Source organism: Protopterus annectens, chromosome 1.part1 (genome assembly GCF_019279795.1).
Source record: "Protopterus annectens isolate FY-2018-M chromosome 1.part1, PAN1.0, whole genome shotgun sequence".
NCBI classification, from domain to species: domain Eukaryota; kingdom Metazoa; phylum Chordata; order Ceratodontiformes; family Protopteridae; genus Protopterus; species Protopterus annectens.
Genome location: NC_056726.1, coordinates 694,298,941 through 694,311,930, shown reverse-complemented (window position 1 = coordinate 694,311,930; position 12,990 = coordinate 694,298,941).

Genomic DNA, 12,990 nt, shown 5'->3' with positions numbered 1-12,990 from the left:
CAGGTATATTATACAACAGGTATGGCCATCCAAAAATCCATTAGTATGACAACACATAGTGATAATGCACCCTGTGGTATGAAGCATAACATCATATGCCTCACACAGGACATCACAATGTATTACAAATCATTATTTAGTGTGACAATATGTGTTTAAGATGAGTACACAGGTATATAAATTTGACATTCTATGCTGTGGGACACTAATAAAAACTAAATTAAAACTTAAGCCAAGCTAGAACTTCTACTGAGTGACTTCTTAAACCTTTTGTATCAGAGACACATAGGATTATATGGAAATGATCTTTATGAACATCATGTGTTCCAATGACATGGTGATTCTGAATGCCATAACTTACTTCTTTTAAGATCATTTCAATAGACAATTTCAGACCAAAATAAGCCAAAACGCACTAGCAACAGCTATACATATTTCTACTTATCATAATCTATCAACACAGCACAAACAGAATATTTGATTCTTCATAAGAAACACAGGGCTGTTATACCCAGCTGATGTTCATTACCATTAGGGTGACTGCAAAATATCCAAACTAATACAGAGTGAAAAGGTCACACAGAAAAAACAATAAAAACTAAATGAAAACTCCAGCCAAAGTAGAACGTCCACTGAGTAACTTCTTAAACATGTTGTATCAGAGACACGTGGGATATATGCAAATGATCCTTATGCATATCAGGTGTTTCAGCTCTATGGTAATTCTGAATACCTATGACTAAATGGATATTTTGGCCTTGTTACAACCTCATCAGCACAGCACAAGCACGTGTTTAACTTAACATAAGAAACACAGGTCTGTTATACTCAGCTGATGTCCATTACCATTATGATGACTGCAAAATATCCCAACTAACAAGAGAAGGTCACACAGAAAAAACAAAAAAAACTAAATGAAAACTCTAGCCATGCTAGAACTTCCACCAAATGACCTCTCAAACCTCTTGTATCAGAGACACATAGGATATATGCAAATGATCCTTATGAACATTGGTTTTAACTATATAGCAATTCTGAATACCCACAGCTTCTTTTTAAATCATTTTAATAAACAACTCCAGGCTAATACAGCCAAACCGATAACTTACTTCACTTTAAATTTCTTTCAATGGACAACTTCAAACAATAAAACCAAATGAACTAATTAGTATACATGATAACCTTACAATAACCTCATCCACACAGCACAAGGAAAGCATTTGATTAACTAGAAGAAACATAGGGCTCTTATACCCAGCTGATATCCATTACCATTAGTGTGACTGCAAAATATCACAACTAACACACTAAAACAGAGTGAGAAGATCATACAGAAAAAACAATAAAAACTAAATGAAAACTTCAGCCAAGCTAGAACTTCCACTGGGTGACCTCTCAAACCTCTTGTATTAGAACTATATGGGATATATATGCAAATGATCCTTATGAACATAATCCTTAGAACATCAGGTGTTTCTGTGTGACCTTCTCACTCTTTGTTTTAGTTTGTTAGTTGGGATATTTTGCAGTCACCCTAATGGTAATGGACATCAGTTGGGTATAACAGCCCTATGTTTACTCAAACAATCTGCTTGTGCTGTGCTGGGTTGATGAGGTCATGACAAGGCTGAAATATACATATCCACGACTAATGGGGTTTGATTTTATTGGCCTGACATTGTTCATTGAAACAACTTAAAAAGCAATAAGTCATAAGCATTCAGAATCACTATATAGCGAAAACACCTGATGTCCAGAAGGATCATTTGTATATATCCCCTGTGCTTCTGAGGCAAGAGGTTTGAGAGGTCACTCAGTGAAAGTTCTAGCTTGGTGTGCATTTTCATTTAGTTTTTATTGTTTTTTTCTGTGTGACCTTCTCACTCTTTGTTTTAGTTTGTTAGTTGGTATATTTTGCAGTCAATCTAATGGCAATGGACATCAGCTGGGTAGAAATCTGTGTTTCTTATGCTCACACAAATATTTTGCTGTATTGAGGTTGTAAAAAGCCTGATATATGCCTATTCACAGCTAATGATGTTTGGCTTTATTGGGCTGAAATTGTTTATTGAAATGACGTAAAAAGAAATAAGTCATGGGTATTCAGAATTGTCATCTCATAAAGATCATTTCCATATATGACATGTATTTCTGATACAAAAGGTTTGAGAGGTCATTCAGTAAAAGCTCTAGCTTGACTGACATTTTTGTTTAGTTTTATTGTTAAGTTCTAGTACGCCTGGAGTTTTCATTTGTTTTTTATTGTTTTTTTTTTCTGTGTGACCTTCTCTCTCTTTGTTTTGGTTTGTTAGTTGGGATATTTTCCACTCACCCTAATGGTAATTAACATCAGCTGGGTATAACAGCCTAACAGCCCTGTGTTTCTTATGCTTACTCAAATGCTTTGCTTGTGCAGTACTGATGAGGTCATAACAAGCCTGAAATATGCATATCCACAGCTAGTGGGATTTGGCTTTATTGGCATGAAACTGTCAATTGAAACAACTTAAAAAGAAATAAGTCATGGGCATTCAGAATCACTATATAGTTGAAACACCTGATGTTATAAAGCTTATTTGCATATATAACATGTGCTTCTGATACAAGAGGTTTGAGAGGTCATTCAGTGGAAGTTCTAGCTTGGCTGGAGTTTTCATATAGTTTTTATTGTTTTTTCTGTATGACCTTCTCACTCTTTGTTTTAGTTTGTTAGTTGGGATATTTTGCAGTCACCCTAATGGCAATGAACCTTCGCTGGGAATAAAATCTCTGTTTTTCTTATACTTTGTTAAACGCTTTACTTTTGCTGTGCTGAAGAGGTCACAGCAAGCTTGAAATATGCTTGTCCGTAGTTAGTGAGGGTTGACTTTATTAGCCTAAAATGGCTTAAAAAGAATAAGTCATAGGTATTCAGAATTCCCATGTAGCTAAAACACCTGATGTTTATAAAGACCATTTGCATATATAACATGTGCCTCTGAGAGGTCCCTCAGTAGAAGTTCTAGCTTGGCTGGAGTTTTTGTTTAGTTTTTATTGTTAAGTTGTAGCTTGGCTGGAGTTTTTGTTTAGTTTTTACTGTTAAATTCTAGCTTGGCTGGAGTTTCATTTCTTTTTATTGTTTTTTCTGTGTGACCTTCTCACTCTTTGTTTTAGTTTGTTAGTTGGGATATTTTGCAGTCACCCTAATAGTAATTAACATCAGCTGGGTATAACAGCCTAACAGCCCTGTGTTTCTTATGCTTTGTCAAATGCTTTGCTTGTGCAGTATTGATGAGGTCATAACAAGCCCAAAATATGCATATCCACAGCTAGTGAGGTTTGGCTTTATTGGCCTGAAATTGTAGATTGAAACAGCTTAAAAAGAAATAAGTCATGGGCATTCATAATTGCCATATAGCTGAAACACTGCTACAAGAGCTTTGAGAGATCACTCAGTGGAAGTTCTATCTTGGCTGGAGTTTTCATTTACCACGGGATTCATGAAGTTACTCCAGGCGCAGGTGTAGCATCGGCGATTTAATGCCAAATATGGCCACCGAGCGATTCAGGTACAGGCTGTTTCCATGTGCACTACCAGCATAAGCTACAGCTGCGCAGCTCCTGCTGCATGTATGCTAATTATCCCATGCGCAGCAGTGTAGCATGCAAATGAAGGTATATAGCAATTCATGAAGTGGTGCAGGCGTAGCGTAAGCATGCAGAAATGTAAACCAAAAAAGGTTTACATTTTTTCAAACATAAAATCGGAGCCATGACAGCAGACCAAACTTACATATTATAATGTTAATATATGCCAATGGCTAAATATATAGAGAATGGCATAAAAAAATGCACAACACATTAAAAATAACATTTAATGTCATGGCTACACTAATGCAAAGTAAAATCGCAGTGCATTGTTGCGCAAATGGGATCACAATGAAAATATATTTATATGTCATAAAACTATAATGTAACACATTTCATGAATTCCCCATAATAATCAATGGCATGCATGCTACACCACAACAATGGCGCAAGGTTTGCTAAGGGTCTGTGACAGTGTTCTGCGCGGTAACTAGGAATTATGCCATGCAAATGAGTCAAGTAATACTGAATTGCAAAATCCCTGCCAGTGTAGGGATGTACCTCACAGTGTAGCGGTACAACACCGAGGTGTGGCCTGGAGATAAACATGACATCAAGAGAGGGGTGCGCAACCTTAGCTGTAAGCACAATGGAGCATTGCTAATAAGGGTTGCCTGTTGCTAAGCAAAGCCGCAAGATAGGGGTGTGGAAATAGCCATAGTTTTGCTTAGCTGACAGCACACAAGGTAACTGAAAGTGCATGTGAACATGGATGAAAACATGCTCGAAACCCGGTAAATGGCTGTGCATGGCATGCACCACAGCTGAAAAAGGAAGGATACAGGAAGACAATAAGGAAATGCTACAGCATGGTAATTGGAGTACAAATGAATAATTAACACCTAGGAACTCACAGTGGGCCATTGACAACAGCTAACAAGGCTGCTAGCAGCTACCTGCAGAACAGGAAAGGGGAGGTGCCGTACTGCGAAGAAAAGAGAACTGTCACAGCAGAACAAAGCAAACTTGCAGAAGATCAGCTACATAACACATTTCGCAACACAATTCTGGGCTGGGGAAGTACAAAACAAGAAAGCAGGCAGCTAGATGCATGCCTGACAATGGGAGGGGAATCGGGTTGAAAAGTGAAGTAAAGGGCAATAGATGAATCACGGCAGCCAAGCGTAAGTCAACACCAAAGGCCCCACAATAGCAGTACCTGCTGTAAAACCCATAATTAAGATACCCTGCAGCTGGAGTTGCACATACACACCCAATTACACCAACAGCATCCATTGCACAATAGTATAAAGTGTGAAAGCCCCACACACACACTTGTGCATTCCCAGACACTCTGCACCATTGGTGTATACAGATGGGGAACTTTTAATATGTACATATTAGGAGCTGCCATAGCTTTGATTCACCAGCATGTGTTGGAGACTGATGGTGGTGTGGAGGATGATGCTGACAACCATCTCAAGCATCGGAGTAGGAGAAGAGTGTTCAGACCCAGAGTAACCTGCCAGGGACTACATGATCTGGAGATAGTAGAGCATTACAGGCTGGACAGGAATATATACAGCAACTTTTTGAGCTGTGCCGGCCACGCCTCAGTGTCAGAAATAGAGGGGAAGCCATCCCAGTGGACACTAAGGTATGTGTAAGCTTGAGAATACTAGCCATAGGTACCTTTCAAAGGCCAACTGGAGATATCATGGGGATCTCACAGGCATCAGCATCCAGGGTACTCCACCAGTTCCTGGATGCCATGTTACCACATGCCAATGAGCACATATACTTCCCCTGAGCACAGGAGGTGTTGGTCAGCAATTTGCGTCTCTTCCAACGTGTTCAATGACTAGGGCATTATCATGGATGTGTGTGCTAGCAGCCCTGGAAGCTATCATGACTCCTACATCTGGCATGCCTCACAGCTGTATCAGGTAGTTGCCAGGTGGGACATCCCATATGGCCACCTGGTGGGGGATGCTGGCTATGCACTGGAACCGTGGATGATGACTCCCATCAGAAATGCACACACAGCCACGCAAGAACACCATAATGAGGCACACACAGAAACCAGAATCATCATAGAGCATGTGTTTGGGATGCTGAAATCATGGTTCCGTTGCTTGGACATATCTGGTGGAGCCTTGCAGTACTCTCCAGGCACATGTGCCCACATCTTCATAGTATGTGACATGCTACACAATATGATCCTACAGAAACAGCTGCAGCAGGGACAGAATGGTGAAAGCCCTCACAGCCAACCACCATTGCCAAGGGCCCCAGAGGCACAGAGGGACACAGACCACGAACACCCTATGCCAGCTCCAGTAGGCAGATGGAGGCATGCCCAGTATGCCCATGTCTTGGCAAAGAAGGAATGTGTAGCACACACACTGACAGTGTAAGCACCTATGGACTGACATCCTTCTCCTCCTGCACACACAGCAGACATGGATGGCACACACACACATATGACCACCTGTAAATTGTCATGCATAGATGGTCTACTGTGTGCATCGTACATAGGCAGCCCTCAACTATTGTACACACAACTGCCATTGGCACAAGGTAAGTTAATACCTGAACAGTAAATTAAGCTATCAGCATGTGTTGATACGGTATGTATAGGTTCATAGCTAGATAGGTAGGTACATGCCTAACTGTCCGAGGCCATTCATAAGCATAGCCAAAATGTGTCTGCTGTCGCCACCACATTGATTAACTAACTGTCCTGCTGTGGAGCAGAGCCAATTGTGGGATCCCTGGGTGTATCAACTATTCCCCACCCACTCTGCAAGATTTCCCTGGAGTGTTAGTGATTGGTTCCATACAATGTCATTAGGGATGTAGTTCCAAATCATGGAGAGTACCCGTGACAGGAATCTGTCACTCCAGCATCTTCCAGTTATGGTTGTGGCAAAGTGTAGCTCATTACAGTGTGTGGCTCGCTGTGACATGGATGCCCATAGGTGGAGCATATCCATTAAGCCTGACTTGGACACGGCTTTGTTGGCCAGCAAATATCATCTCTGAGTAAACGAGATGCCACTGAGTAATGCAAGAGTTTATGCAGTCTGGCAGCATAGGACACATGTCTGAGGGCATTATCCCTCTATGTGAGGTACGTTCTTGTCCCATCCAGCTGTCAGATGTGTCTTCTGAGGTACATCCAAAATGGGTTATCATACTCGATTATAGGATTGTTGACTGATGAGTAAAGGGGCACAATAACCTACGTCTGTTTAGATGTGAACCCTTAAGTAATCAGTTGGCCTACATAGATGGATGTCCTAACTACTTCGCACATATGACTGTCAAAGGAGAGATCACTATGTAATGTAGTCCCCACATACCCATTACATCGTCTGAATTATAGTGTCTGCCACTCATGTGTTAATATGTGTGTGTGTGTGTAGTTTCCCAAAATGGAATGACCATGCAGTATGTGGCCTTTAGCTGGGGGCCATCACTCTGACACCCTGTGTAGGTCTATGTGAAGTCCCTTGAAGGACGTCTGTGACAGCTGAACTGTCAGTTATGGCTCCCAGTCTGCAGTAATTGTCAAACATGGCCTGCTGTAGTCCACCTGTGTTAGTCTGTACCTCTGAGAAGTATATGGCAAACAGTAGCGGTCCCAGGACTGAATTCTGTGGGACACCAGTTGTGACTGGTCAAGAGTTGGACCTGGAGGCTACTAGGCTTGCCATGTGGATTGTGTGTGTAAGCCTGTTGACAAACCAACCTGTGATGCATGGGTGGTATGTACTGGCTGGTGAGTGAGAAATAATACCTAAGTGGGAAATGGTGTAAAAACACTTAGCGAGGTCCAGGTAGCATGTGTGAACTACCACACCCCACACCTAAAGTCTAGGTGGCTGTAAGATGTCTAACTGGTTCAGTAGGCATGATCTGCACTCAGTCAAGGTGACCTGGGTTGGGTCAAGTGTCTGGAGGTTACCATTGTCTATGTTAATGAGTGCCATGAGGATGCGCTCCATTGCCGTGCAGATCAGGCTACTCAGGCCTATGGGGTGGTAGTTACCATGGTCAGTTGTGTCACCACACTGGTGGAGTGTAATAGCTGTTGCCATGCACCAGTGAATGGCCATGTAGCCTGTGTAGAGGCTGATGTTGAATTGCTATATTAGGCGGGGGGGTCACTTTGTCTTGTAGTGTCTGCAGGATGCAGTCTGGGACACCATCTGCCTCCATTGATGCTCTGTCATGCTGTTTGAAAGGGCCATTACCACCTGTATGTCTCAGATATCTGGGACACTGTATGTTTTGTGTATTTTTGTGGGCCCAGTAGGGTTGAAGCTTGCTCTAAATGTATCATCAAGTGTGTTGGTGATATCAGTAGGGTCCGTATATTCAGTGCAATATTGCACCAGCACAGTGCAAATCTGTGTGTTACTGCTTACATCCTTGACATAGTCAAAGAAGCCTTTGTGGTCATATTATGAATCCATGCCTATTTACCTGTGGATGTCAGCCTTGGATGATTACATGAGTAACATAAGTATCTTGCTAATACTGGTCACGGACATCTGCATGTTTTGGGATTTGCTGTTGTTCTGGACTACTGTCCTACTTCTGTTGTATAGCCTGTATAATGCAGAGGATCAGCAGACTGGTTTCCTTGTGTAGGAGTAGCGAGCCCTGGTTTACCATTGATGGCATGACCCATACATCTTTTTAGGTGCTTATAGAGGGCATTCATAATTCTGTCTGTATCTTGAGCAGTGTCATCCCTGAGCGTGGGGGCTGTGAACCCTCCCACCTCTGTAATTAGTACTGTGAATTTAGCTGTAGTAAAGGTATTCACTGTGTGTTCCTTGGGTGGGGAGATGGTAGAATTCATCAGTGAATAGCTCATGGTCAGATCTAAACAGTGACCGGTTTACCTCTGCTGTAGTGCACCTGTTGCACATGTCAGTGATTACCACTTCTAGTATGTTTTCACCTCTTGTTAGTCCATCTGCCAACTGATACAGACCATATGAGGTGATAAATCCCAGGAAGTGCTGTGCCTGGAAGTGAATACTCGAGTAGGTTATCCAGTTAAGTGTAGGGTAGCCGACACTGACCGACACTGGTAGGACTGTCATGTTTACCACTGTCTCCAGATAGTTGTAGTGGTGCTCCTGGGTCATGAGGGGTTATCTGTAGCAGATCACAGTTTGCATTGCAGTCGTGGCTGATGTTAGCTGCACATGGATGATCACAGAGGTATCATGCTGCCCCTCTAACTTGGAGGTGTAGGTATCCCCGATGAATATGGATACACCCCCTCCATGTCTGTGCCAATCCATGTTCAGTGGCTGAAATGCGTGTTATGGGTTGTAGTCTGGTAGTGCTGGTGTGCTCACAGGAGCCTTATACAAGTCCCAGTCACAGAACAGATGTAGATGTTGTCCATACTGAGGGGTGCTGTTAGTTCATGCATGTTGTGAGTACTACCCCTGGTGTTGAGTAGCCTAACCCTCATTGGTTCCACTATTGTGCAGTTCATGGAGGTTAGATTCCCCTCTGAGACCTGCCTAAAAATGGCACCATGGGGGCACCAATAGTCTTGCCCAGCATTCCAAAGCCTTAGGCTGACACATGCACGTTGGTATGGCATTGTTGCAGGCATGTATCCCATCTGTGCTTGTGTCCCATCTTTCCTGTAGGTAACCTACTGGTAAGCAATACAAAGCCTGAAACCTATACATGTCCACTAGCTTTCAAGATAGGCCTTTGGTGTGATTATGTATCAGTAGTCTGTATGCTATTGCTGTACGTAACTGTTGCCTGACTACATGGTGAGTTTACAATGTATATTGTGATCAGAAAACTCTGTATAATCATATATGATGTTGGAGATGGCCTGCACTGTAGAGGTTCACAGATAGGTAGTAGGCTATCTGCCCAAGGGCATTTAGAAGCATAACTAAAGTGTGGTGGCTTTACCTGCACCATTGATGAAGTAACTGAGCCTCTGTCAAGCATAGCCAATGAAGTGATTCCAGACAGAGTTGCTGGAAGCTGTTGAAGACTGGGGTGCTGTAGGATGATAGGGGCACATAGTGATCTCAAAAGGGCATGTTAATATGACAAAGCAACAGCATTCAATTTCCCCAACAGGTCTTGCAGCTGGAAAACTGGAGTGGCTCCCCTACACCCTTGCTGTATGTGTCTGGGACACATGATCCCAGGGGTGTATATACTGTTGGCCAGTCACATATCAAGGTTTCCCCTGAAGTGTGTCAGTGAGTGGCTATGCAAAATGTAGTTAAGATGTTAATGTATAGTCTCTCAATTCATGTGTCATGTCGGTATTTCGAGAAGCTCACTGGGTGTGGGTGGCTCCGCCTGTTGTGTAGCACAGCATACACATAGGATTCATAGACATAGGAAATAGGCAGAAGGAACATTAATGTCAATAGTGTAATGGCTACAGCATTTGCATAATATCTGTGCAGTACTGGTTCAAATCCCAATAAAGTCAGAGATGATTTACATGTTACATAGTATACCTTAATCACAGCTTGCATATAAAGGTAGTATTCCACAGAATAATAAACATTTGGAACATACAACCACTGAAATGTGCGTTAATCACCCTTGCACTACCAGTGCCTGCTCTGAGAGGTAAAATGGCCACTGCCAGGATTAGAGCACACAACCATGTACTCAGTCTTCACAATAACCTACCACTAAGCTACCTGAGATGTACCAACTGCAGTTGTGTATTCTGACAGGTTAAAACACAAAAGGGAGGAATGTGTGGAAATAGGACAAACCGCCATGTACCCAATGAAAGGTGTATGCTATATATATATATATATATATATATATATATATATATATATATATATATATATATATAAATCAACATATATATATATAGAGAGAGAGGGAGAGAGAGAGAGATATGTCAATATATGGGGATATACATATATATGTAGATATATAGATAGGTTAACAACATCTACATAACCATGGAGGTACATATAAATGGGATACCTACCAAATACCGAATGCGTGACATACCGACGCTCGTAATCATGAGGCTTAAAGACCGAAAGACCACAGTACCGAAACACCAGAAGAGCGAGGTTTAAAATCCCGATGTTAAGAGACATTTAGTCAGTGCTTCTGGTGTTGCGGTTCAGTTAGGTTACTGTGTGTAAGTTGAAGTGTTCATATTTGAGTATAACATGGACCATAGCAATCACACATTCCGCCATGACCACACTTTATGAACAAAGGATATGGAGAGTATATGCCTATACACTATTACAAATATGTGTTATGGACATGAGTCAAAGATAGGGTTACCACCTGTCTCACTTTGCAAGGGACAGTCTCTCTTTGGGCGGTTGCATCCTGACCAAAAATATTAAATGTGGCAAATGTCCTGAGATTGTAGGACATAATTATGTCCCATATGTAATGTAATAGTTGCATACAATAGTTATTTCTGTATCTAAAATATCTACATGTTACAAGAAACAGGATAAGCAACTAAACTGCTACAAGAATAAGCTTATATGTAGGCAAAAAGGGAAAGCTCTATCCTTTGTACTAATCATGGGTTTGTGTCGGCCTGTAAAATCTGATGCGTGTCCTGAAAATGTCCCACTATGGCCATTTGAAAAGATGGCAACCCTAGCCAAAGAGGGTCAGTCATCAGCACAACTCCAATGACTGCAAATACCTATGACAGAAATACACAGCTTTCATGTAACAACACTTTATTGCATTCCGATGTATTGTTGAAAGGATTCAAGGACTAACATCACCTGCATGCTATACAGGAACCAATTAACAGTACCTTAATGAATCAGCCTTCAATTACCATAGTATTAATCCACTAAAGGATAGGTGTTCAAATAGGGAAGTAACCCTCACGCACATATCGATTATGTATAAAATCAGTTCCTACACACCTGCATCTGCTATGTACACTCACCAACATCTACCCCACACCCAAACAAATTACAATACAAACAGTAATAACATCACAAATCATTCACTCAGTATACGACATCTGCAGAAGCCTTAATATACCTTGTCAGAGACACACTAACATGGCCCTATGTGAAACAGTTGCTGTTATACAATGAAACAGCTGCTGATATTACAGGGTTTGTTTGCACTAATCCCGTTTCAGAGGGTTGTGTGTACAACGGGAAGTGTTACCAATTACTGATTAACAGCACAGTATGATATACATGTACACCAAACCAAAGATGTCTGGTGAGCACACTGTAAACCACCTAACATTTCATGCATAGCCATACAGCCTTGAGCTGCCCAAACAATCTTGCCAGACTGAAACATCTGCAGAAGTATCAGGTACAAAAAAACCCTGCATAAGTAGCAATGTTCTGAAATATAACAGCTGTACTCACATGTAGAACAACATCTTCTAGCCATTACACACAATCCACGGGAGTCATGAAGCTAATATATCTCTGTCTGTCTCCATACAGCTGTTAAAATACATCACAAACAACACATCCAGGCCATCTTCCTCGAATGTAAGGCAAAGGGACAACCCCCAAGTGGAGTACTCAATTATACACCACTGTTGCCATGGTATTGGCTAATGGAGTAGCTGCACAGCTGATGTGTATCTAATTAACTACTTTGGAACACCAATTGGTGGTCAGGATAGCACGTTACCGATATTTAACTATAAAAGGATGGCTTATCACACATTCAAACCATCTGTATATACCAACAGAACATTACAAAGAAGATTGAAACACAAACTGAAAAGGACTGAAATAACAGTCAACGACACCTCAGGTTGCTAATAAGGTATATAGAACACTCAGTATGTCTGTGTATGCAGTACCTGCTCTGTAATATTTAAAGTGTACGCAATGCATATAGTGGAAACAGTTATCTTGTAGTGATGTATTGTTGAGCATAGTAACGCTTGTAGTATTTATGTGTGTATTGCTGTAGGTCACAAGGCAAACACTGCATACATCACAAGGGATGCTAAATAAGGGCTTTGAACCCAACAATTCCTCACCAGCCATTGTCAGTGGCAGGGTTGGTCCAACAAGTACGTGCTATAACAGGGGATAGTATATGCTGATATATTGTAACAGTAGGCATATGTATGGGTGTACTACTGAGAATAACATGTCGAAGGTTGGCCTACTGTGCAATTATGATTTGCATTGTGTGATATTGTGCCAATAACTGCGTAATGTACAGTATTGTAGGCAGATATGTATTACAATTTACATAGCATTACTGTTATGTTAGGCAAACATTAGTTATGTCTATTGGCATTTACAATACACAATAGCAGGATATATATGACTTGTAGTCACCTGACAGTTTATCAGCATGATAGCAAAGTAAAATGGAAGAGCTAGTTAACTATCCATGCACATAAGACATGTA